At 43.3% G+C, this 10,833-nt stretch overlaps 1 non-coding gene across 1 annotated transcript; it reads right to left on the minus strand.

Annotated features, from left to right (window-relative positions):
* Positions 1-4,718: 4,718 nt before the first annotated feature.
* Positions 4,719-4,933, minus strand: LOC133065755 (small nucleolar RNA U3). The gene has a single exon (XR_009695008.1). It is a non-coding gene; the product is annotated as a small nucleolar RNA U3 (small nucleolar RNA).
* Between the last annotated feature and the right edge of the window lie 5,900 nt (positions 4,934-10,833).

The following is a 10,833-nucleotide window of genomic DNA, read 5'->3' on the forward strand; positions in this document are numbered from 1 at the left end:
AAAGCACGTCCAGATGGCTCGTAGTAGCTGAGAGGGGCTGCCACCAGCAAACTCAGTCCAACTCTTTCATTACAGGCCACCTTCTCCCCATGGCCTGCAAGCCACATGGTCTCATCTAGGAAACTCTGCTGTTTTTGAACATCATGGGTGTTTTTACATTTCAATGCATATCTATATTACTGTTCATTTTTTTAAATTATGCACCATTTGGAAAGATGCTAAGTGAAAGACAGTGAAACAGTGTGTTTTTCTGACATCTTCCAGAAGCAAAGTGCTCATGAATCTTGAAGCAAGTATGTTAATAACATTAACATTAGTGGATTAATTAATACAGGCATCAATTCATATAGAGTTAATCCTACATCTGACTTAGCATCATTAGTTTGACCTTAGACCAATTCTCTTCATTGAATCTCACTCTTCTCTAAAGCTAAGTAGTCTCAGGTCCCTTCTAGCTTTGACAGAAAGTGATTAGTTTAATTAAGTTTGATTCAGTTTAACTTATCAGATTTTGAATGTATATGTACACAGTGTCAGAAACTGACTGGTATATGGCCCCTGTTCTCTGAGAGTCAAAAGAGTACTTTATTTATTTAATCTTATTGTTTTCAGCTTGATTCTGTAGTTCAGAATAGGCCTCCCCAGGATGTGCCTCTTTGGCATGTGGACTCTTTCGAACTAATAGCAACTGTGACCTCATGGGCTCAAAACTATTGCTCCTCCTTCAATTACCTGGAAGAATTCAAATTGGGAATTTTTCTCAGAAAAAAAAGTTATTACCATAATTCTTAAGATAAATTTCATCTAAGTGGCCCCACCTGTATGGCAGGGCATAAGTCCAACTACCTGTCATCTGTTCTCATCATCCTGTGAATGACCTTCCTAACCTTGGCAGACCTTCCTGTTCCTTAGCTCAGGATGACGTATGTGATCCATTTCATCTTTCTGTCTGTACCTCTCATGTATGTGGGATTCTTGAACGTACGAAAATAAATTCAAGTTTCTTCTGTTGATCTCTTTCATGTCGATTTGATTATTAGACCAACTGAAGGGCAGGGGAAACTTTTCTTCATACACAATAGTGATAAGCTCAGTTTGTAAAGAGAAAATCATGTCAAAGAACAGGACCTGAAATAGCACTGATATTCTGAAGCTCTCACACTTTGAGAAATGACTAGAACACGATACAACACCAACTAAATCCAGAGTTTTACACCGCATCACGGACGGAGACAAAATTCTGGAGTCCTGGAAAGACACATTGGAGTAAAAGTGGGGCCAGGATGAACAAGAGGAACCTGGGTGTTTGCCTCTATTGTCAGAAGTTCACGTATACGGTTACACTGTCAGTTATTCCTCAATAAAGTTGGAGGAGAAAGTGTGGCTGGGTACTAGTCCACTTACAACAGCTTCTCAATAATGGCCATTGGCTGCCTCTTTGAGAATCAGAGAACTTTTTAAACTCCCAACAACCAGGTCACACCCCGAACCAGCAAATCCGAACCTCTGGAGGATGAGACCCAGGCATCAGCATCAAGTTAGTTCTTCACGGGATTAAAATACATGGCCAAGCTTGAGGACACGTGGGTTAAAGAGATTTACACCCTAGAGAAAAACAAATATCATACAATATTCCTTATATGTTGGCCCTAGAAAAATGGTGCAGATGAACTTATTTTCAAGGCAGAAATAGAGATACAGATGTAGAGAACAAACTTATGGATACCAAGGAAGGGAGGGAGTGGGGTGAACTGGGAGATTGGGGCTGACGTATATACATCACTATGTACAAAATAGGTAACTAATGAGAACCTACTGTGGAGCAGTAGGAAACTCTCCTCAGGGCTCTGTGGTGATCTAAATGGAAGGAAATCTAGAAAAGATATATGCATACATATAACTGATTCATTTTTCTGTACACCAGACACCACTGTAAAGCAACTATACTCCAATAAAAAATGTGCAAAAAAACAGTAAATTTGCAAAAAAAAAATATGTAAGCCTCGTCCTAATATTTCAACAGGCATTATTGTTCAGTTTCTCTCTCTGCTATTACTCTTATCGTCTGAAGTGTGTATAACACCTAATGGCTACATTGCTTGTCTTTGAAATTTATATACTAGACCACGTAACAGATTCTTCACTTGAGTTGTAAAGATAGCCAAAGCTCTTCTTGTTTCCAGTGTAAGATGAAAGGAGAAAATATCTGGATCAAAACAAAAATAAAACAACAATACAAAATAAATAATGCAGATGGTATGACATTTGTTAAGAGTCTACATTTCTGACAGTAATACAAATTCTTATTTTTTGGTTTGTTTCACCATTTTTCCTACCAAACTTTTTAAGCCAGTAGTGGCTTTAAGTTAACTCTACAGGAAGGTGTCTCTGATTCCTTTCCTTTTAGGTTATGTCCAAGTACCTTCAATAAAGAAGATCTAAAGCTAAGAGCTGAAAATCTAATTAAAATAATGGCATGGTTGCAGACATTACGTGTGGACAGATTTTAACGCATTCATCTTTTTTTTTTTCCTCCAATACTATTGATTCTAAGCATGTTAGACATCTCTTTGTAGCATTATGCAGTTTTTATCTGAAAGAAAAGTTTCAAAAGGGGGAGCTAGTTAGCTAATTGATTACAGATTGTTACTGAAATTTTGCAGGAAGAAACCACTTTCAGAGTGTTAAGGAAAACCCTAAGCAGGCAGGGTTCCTAAGTCTCATTTCTGCCCCTGCCTTCCCTATAAAGCAGGCTGATGGCTGAAGCTCTCCCACAAATCCAGCATGGTAGCTGACAAGCGAAAAGCAAACCGGCTCTTAAACTATGTGCCTCACAGAAGAGGGACTATGAAAACTGAAAGAGCGGCCCATGCTTTCCAAGTCCCACGACTCAGAACAGCTGAGGCTATAGGCAGGCAGGCAAGGGCTGTGGTTGTAGCCTTTGGACCTGGTTTAAGCAAAGCCATCAGTAATTTGACAATATCAACGGCGAAACCAGACTTCTTACCTCTCCCTGAGGTGCATCTCGGGTCTCCTAATGTACACTAACTCAGAAGATGTGTTCCTGAGCTCGCAGCCGCTAGACTCATTTGTACAAAGAGGAAAGTGTGGCCAAGTGATTTTATTACTTTTTCTTTTCTCCATTCATTTCCCTCTCCCAAACCATTCCTTAAACCACCTTACAGACTCACTTCCTCCCTCTTCTGTCTACAATTTTTTTGGGAGGAAACCAAGATCTGACAGAGTTGCTTTTGTGGTTTTTCTGTTCATTTTGTCATTTTCTCACTTGTTTAGAAAATAAATTTCCACCCACACTGACACCTGTGCATGGGGCCCCACCCTGAGACTCAGCAGGAGGCTGGAGGCAGTCTCTGAGCAAACATCCCTGAGAGGGAAGAACAGCCTGAATGTGTGAGTGTGTGTGTGTGTCAGTGAGAGTGTGCAGGACAGAGAGTGATATGTGAGTGGTGTAGACTAATAACTTGTGTTCAGACACCTAGATCAAGATGTGTGCTCAGTTGCTGAGTCATGTCCGATTCTTTGCCACCCGATGGACTGTAGCCCGCCAGGCTTCTCTGCCTGAGGAATTTTTCAGGCAAGGATACTGGAGTGGGTTGCCATTTCCTCCTCCAGTGGATCTTCTGAACCCAGGGATTGAACTTCCTGCATTGGCAAGAGGACTCCTTACCACTAGTGCCACCTGGGGAGACCCTAGATCAAGATAGATGCCCCCAATATATTCAATATATTCAACATGTATCAATAGGAACCACACTATGAACTGCAGGAGATGTGCTTGCATTTATGTGTATAAGTGCATATAGCTCCTTGTGGACTACCAGAGAGCTTACATAGTTTTATTTGACCTCGAGAAGAGAATAAAATAAAGCATATATTTTGCTTCCCATGGACCCTCTTTAGCCTGGTTTCTAACTAAGCTGCTAAAATGGGGCATGATGGTTTATGTTTGTATCCTGGCTTGGCAGAGTTAAAAGCTGAGACGTAGAGTCTGAATGAGTCAATTCTGCAGATGGCTGCACCACTTCCTAACCATGGTGCCCTTGGGCACACTCCTTAACCTCTCCATGGCTCCGTTTCCTCCTCTCTGAAACAAGGGGAAAATCTGTCTCTTGGCGATGTGTGTGTACATTGAGGTATTCTGTGTAAATGGTAGCTATTACCATGTGCATGTAAGTGTGCCCTGTGTAATAAAACAGTGTTCGTTAAACACTTGCAAGAACCCATCATCTTGGACTTTCTAAGTCACCCGGGCTGTTCCTTGCAGTTCTCCGAGTCCTTTTCTAACACTGCTACACCAAGGAGTAGGTGAATGCAGGCAGGTTGGACAGGGTAAGGGAGAACACGTGGTCGTGACCATGATCACTGGACGCTCTGACTCTTGGGTTCTCATCTAAGATTCACTGCAAAGTATTGATGAGCACCTTTTATAAGTCAGAAGCTAGAGAACGGTGTGCTTGCGGGTGAGAAATGAGGAGAAAGGTAGTAAAGGCAAGTTGAGCTCCAAGCTCAGGGGCACACACTGTAGTTTGGAGACAGAGGGGGAGGCACCCGTTACCTGGCGCCTGTTACCTGTCACCTGGCTGAGTTGCTGTCATCATGTGTTCAGACTCGGACCAGACTGACCACAGCTCTTGACACAGATTTAAAATAAAAAGAGGTCTAAGATAAAGTACTTACTGAACCAGGTTTTTTTTTTTCCCACTCAGACTACGTTCTCTCCCTCTTCTTCTCCAAAAATGAAAAGAAGAACGATCATCAGTGGTTAATGGCAGCTGCAAAAGCAACACCAAAAGCCAACTTCATGCTCAGGAGAGAACGCTGCATCTCCTCCTCGTGGTTTCGGGTGCTCTACACGATCAGAGAAACTTCTCTAGAAACGAACTATAGAAAGGATCCCTGAAAGTATAGTCTTTGAGCCGATTTTTTATAAAATGACAATTAACTTCAGCGTGTTTTCTAAGGGAAGTGGTAAAAATTAAATTGAGGAGATAAACCATCTACCATCATGCCTGCCACAACTTGATGCTCAGTAATTGTTAGCTTCCTTCTTACCCTCCATTCTTCTTACCCATTTCCTTCTCTGTTTCCCTCTCCTCTATCTTCTTGTATCCCCAGACAATCTTAAGTCAAAGACCTGAAGAAGAACCCTAATTGTGCTTCCTGTGCTTCTGAGTATTACATCTGTCACAGGGGAAGTGGTTGGGTCATTTAAGCTCATGCAGAATGTGTGTGTGTGTGTGTGTGTGTGTGTGTGTGTGTGCATGTGCACGTGCATGCATGTGTCAGGGAAGTTTATGGACTTTATCATGCACCACCCAAGTAGCCCTAGTATTAGCTGTCCCGGGGGATGGGGAGGTTGGCGAACAGCCTTTTAGAGGTCTGTTGGCTACAGAGAGCTGGCCCAAGGTCATGCCTACTCTGGGGAGGTCTACATGCATGACTGGTCCACAGGAGTTGGGGATGGGGGCAAATAATAACCTTTAGCTACCTCAAGCCAACTCAGAGGCTCTTCCAAAGGGCCACCATAATGTGAAAGCTTTCCACCAAATTTGCTGAGACCGTCTTGAGCATTCCTGAAGCTGGGTTCTCCTTCTGCCTTCCGCTGCATCCTTCCTCTCCTTTCTGCAGGTGTGGATCCCAAGACATTCCTCACTAAGCTTCCTTCATGCTAAACTGTCATCTCAGAGTTCGCTTCCCTAGAACCCAGCCTGCAACAGGGCATCACAGGGACTCAGCCCCTCTGGACCTACTAATTCTTAAGCTTGCATCATTATAATGAGAGAAATATATGCAGAGACTGAGAGCCTAGCTGGAGAATTCTGAATGCCTTCTGTGGAGACAGACGGCTACACAAAAAATTTCTTCCAGAAAAAGTCCTGGTGCACTATGAGGCTGAGAGAGAACTTTGAAGCTGTCCTGTAGAGTAGCTGCCACAGGTGTCTAGGAGAATGATGAGTTTTGGTGAAAGACTCATGCCTGCCAGTGATGACTGACCCAAGACAATAAATGATGGTGATGACTTCTGGAGGACAAGGATGCAAAGATAAGCATGATGAAAGCGATGCTCAATCTCCAAAATGGATCTTTATAAACAAGAGTGGGTCAAAGTCCATGTTGAAGATGGACTTTAGAAATGAGTAGTCACCTACTCATTGGCTGAGTAGTTGAGTAGTCACCTGGGTAGTGTCTCTATCACTTGACTGTGAAAGTGAGGTTCTGGGAGACTGGACTCTATGCTTAAAACGAAACAGTTACTTAACTTTATCGTTTGTCTAGTAGAAACATGGGGTTATAGGGGTACAATGATTTTTCAGCTTTCTGATTGCAGCCTGATTTGCACAATGAAGATAATGGTTGCATTTTTCAAATTCTTTCCATGTGCCAGTCAGTGTGAGGCAGTACTGATCACAGTCTAAGTAGGAAGTAGCTGATGGTGTCCCCATTGTACAGATGAGAAGACTGAGGCTTATAGAAATTGTGTGACTCATCTGAAGGCCCATAGTGAGAAAATGGTGGCATTGTGACATCCAACCTGTCTATTTGGGTCTTACTGTCTTAACTTTCATGGTCCAACAACTCTCAATCATAACAGTGCCTACTACACAGGATGCTTCTGAGAACTGGAGAGGAGATATGTGAGGATCCAGCAGGGCTTGGCACAAAGAAAGTGCCAGAAAAGGATAGATATTGGCTATTCCTTTTGTCTTTGGGGAAACGTCACTAGAGAACACCATTTAGCCAGTTTGAATGGCCTGACTTATAGTATGACTTTGAAAAATGGGTGGTGCCCTAGTGGCTTAAATCTAGCAAACTGTAAATTGGGAGAGAGAGACAAAACTCTTGGGGTCTCCAAAGTGGAATTGTGTGAAGTCTAAATCATGGCAGAACCACAGGTTGCTCCCATTTCAACGTGAACAAGAGGGGGCTCATGTGTGAGTGTGCTTCCCTTCGGAGGGAAGAGGCATCTAGCTGTGCCTAGAGCTGAGCCCTCGCTGGTCACAAACCAGGAGGGCAAGAAGATGCTGCTAAATTAGGGAAGCACACATTACATCACTCCATGGCCCTGCCAGGGGTACAGACTCAAGATGTATAAATATACCCAGGTATCCTCTTCTAATATCTATCCAAAGAACTGAAATGAAATTAAGAAAGGAGTGATCATCACAAGTTAAATTTACTCCAAAATATACACTTTATCCCTAGAGAAGGAAATAGCAGCCCACTCCAGTATTCTTACAAGGGCAGAGGAGCCTGGTGGACTACAGTCCATGAGGTTGCAAAGAGTTGGACACGACTTAGCCACGGGACAACAGCAACAGCGAAAGGCAAATTTGCCAGAATGGAGTGAGGAGCGATGCTCAAGCTCCTTCAGCAGAGACTGGGTGAAGACGGGCATGCAGGAAGCTTCAGAGAGCTTCCTTCCAACTCAGAACCTGGAGGGGAAGAGCAAGTACTGATGGTGACGCCCTGTGGACTCAGCTGCTGGGACCACTGTGCAGAAGCATGTTCATGGGGTTGGTTCAACATATTTGAAGGAGAGAAGAACAGCAATCAGCTTCTTCTTAGGGAGAACCTGGAAAGAAGTGGTTCCCACCCGGGTGCTCTATGAAGCTATATGGTGATTGAATTTTGTATCTCTGATAATGGACTTCAGCTTTGCACCTAGATGGAAGGAAACAGGCTTCTGTTAGATGGTTATGCCACTTGCATCCTAAATATCCCTCGTGGCTGAAACGTTTCAGCAACCAGAGCCTCCTCTGTGCCCTTGTACTTGGGAGCTGAGTCACAGCCACTGCAGGGCAGGTTTTAACCCTCCCACTTCCTTCTGGTCTCCGTGCTCAGGGTCAGGCCGTGGCTTACCCAGGAGCATGTCTGCCTCATGCTTTCCCTTCATCAGCTGATTTTGTCGGCTCTGTTTGTGATGAAAGGAAGGATGGCTTTTTGAAATGATGCTTCTTTAGGAGACATGCATGGTGTTTGGCAACAGGGATAAAGGATCTGATGATAAACAAGTTAAATCAGCTGTAGACATCTGTTTCTTGGTTCGTTTGCGATTTTCTTCCTTCTTTATTTTTTGCATATAAAGCTCCAACCTTGTTAATGATGAAACACATTATACTTAGGGGGAATTTTCTATCTTAATTCAACAAACTTTTGTAAGTGCCTTCTATGTGCCGGCCACGGGATTAGTCATCCCATTAACCATCAGTTGGATGGGTTGTCTCTCCTCAAGTAAACTACAAGGTAGGAAGGACGTTGTTGTGTTGGCTGTGATACAATGCAAAATTGCTGTTAAAGACGTTATGTACTTGGGACAATTTTAACACATAAGACGGAGGGATTGGTTCTATGTGTACAAGTCAGGGAAGGAGCACAAGCAGTATATTGAGTTAAGTCTCCAGGGATGAGAAGTTGCCTCTTTTCAAATGATAACCTGTGAATCTGTGCACAAACAGTGTGACCATGAAGGGGTGATTCAGCATGATGTGTGTACGGAAGATGGGACAAGGCACAGAGAGTGGACCTGAGAAGGAGCTGGATAATAGACCATGGAGGATCTTGAGTACCATCTGAAAGGACATGGGTACCATTTGTAGATAAAGGAGAGCCAGCTAAAGGTTTTAATGGAGAGGATTGTGATCACACTGCTGATAAAACAAACAGCAAACATATCATATGAGCACCCGAGGTGTTTTCTTCAATTTAATCTCATTTAAAAAAAAAAGCCAACTCACTATCTCAGTGTCTCAGAGTGAGGTCACAGGATGTAGAAAAAATCAGTAAAACCCATTGTCTCATGTGCCTTCCTTTCCAAATCTTGAGAGAATGGGTAAGGGAAGAGGAGATAGGTTTCCCAGGGACTTCTTAAGTTGGCGCCAAACTCATCACCGATTTTTGTGGACAGTCATGAGGAGAATCACCTGGTTCCTTCGTGAGAACCACCACTTCCTGCTCACAGCACAGGGATCCTGACTGACAGCCTCCCACCCGTGTCTATGATGCAGCCAAGTCTCCCAGGCTGCAGGCACTTCCCTAGTTCCTGGTGGAACTCCCATAACCTGGGTGGTGTCACCTTAACTTTGACTTGGTTCCCAGATCCCAGAGACAGAAGAACCTATGCAGCCTGTGGTTGGTGAAATCAGACCCACAACCAGACCTCCTCCGGGAACAGATCACCAACCTGGAATTCCAGGTGCCCGACGTTTCCACAGCGTCACACGGCAAACATTCTCAGGGTGTTAAGTTCTAAGGGATCAATGACTGTTTGGAACAGCCGCAGTGACTCAGCCTGTGTCTGCGTGTCTCACCAGTCTCCTAGTCCAAGACGGCTGTGATGTCCACGAGCTTGCTATTAAGTCTAGAATGGTATCAAGGTTTACCTAGCTAACTTTCTGTTTTGTCTAGTTAACTTTTAGCTTAAATGTCATGAATACACATTTTTCAATCAGTTGTGAACTCTGAAAAACATTAAGAATGATAATGTCACCCTGTTTATTTTCTCTCTCTGTATCAGCTCCCCAATTCTGGAACTCAGACCAATTTTTAAAAAGTTTAAAATGAGAGAGGACTTTTTGTTTGTTTGTTTTGATCTACAAAGAGCTCAAATTTCAAAATTACTCTAACGTGTACACAATTCATTGTGTACATTTCTTCATCTGTCTGTCTGGAAAAGACATGGTTTGCTTATACAAAAACACCAGAGCTGTGTCACCTCCGTCTTTTGTCCAGGTGCTAATGGCACCTGGCAATAAGAGAAGATGGAAAATGATCTCCTGGTGGCAGTGAAAACAGTGCATCTTCAGACAAGAAGGTGAATATGACTCTATGTTGATGAGCACTGTGGACTTAGGGATGAGATTTCTTCACTTCGAGCTGCAGCACTGGGCTTCCCTGGTAGTCCAGTTTGCAAAGAATCTGCCTGCAATGAAGGAGACCTGGGTTCGATTCCCGGGTTAGGGAGATCCCCTGGAGAAGGGAATGGCTACCCACTCCAGTATTCTTGCCTGGAGAATCCCATGGACAGAGGAACCTGGTAGGCTACAGTCCATGGGGTCACAAAGAGTCAGACACGACTGAGCGACTTTCACTTTCACTTTCTTTCACAGCTGCAGCACTAGGTCCCCACCACAAAGCCAAAATGGTCTGAGCATCTTCTGTGCATCAAATACTTTTCATAAGGTGGTAAACATCTCATTTAGTTTAGCTGTCCTAAAAATCTGCAGCATGAGCATTTCTCTCCCTCTTTTAAAGAAAAGCAGAGGCTCAGAGAGTAAGGAACTTGCCCGACATTGCATTTGTGAGCTAGGATTTGGACCTATATCCATCTGGCCCCAGAAGTCATAATTTTCCACCTGACTGTTTTTTTCTTGCAACCTCAGAGATAGCACTCCACATTTCAGGCAGACATTTGGTTCTAACGGCTCAGGGAAGTCAATCAGACTAATGGAGATAATTACAACAACAATGACCACTAAAGCAAATACATAACCAAGAAGGAACAATTCTGTTTAATACCTAAACTCCCCCAAATACTTTCCCTTTCTTAGCAGAGAGGTCAAGAGACATGCAGTATGGTTTTCGGTGCTGTGAAACTCCCATAGAATGGGGACAACTGATAGCCACATAAATGACTCAGTTCAATTCATTTAGTCATTTGTTCATTCATCCATCCATGCCCCCACTGATTTTTATGCCTGGAGTTGTAGTAGGAAGTAAAAGACAGTGGACAAGTCTGACCCCAGAGAGCTTGCAGAGTAGTAGAGGGGATATATATATAGACTCTTTGTGACCCCATGGACTCCATGGAATTCT

Source organism: Dama dama, chromosome 11 (assembly GCF_033118175.1).
Source record: "Dama dama isolate Ldn47 chromosome 11, ASM3311817v1, whole genome shotgun sequence".
NCBI lineage: Eukaryota > Metazoa > Chordata > Mammalia > Artiodactyla > Cervidae > Dama > Dama dama.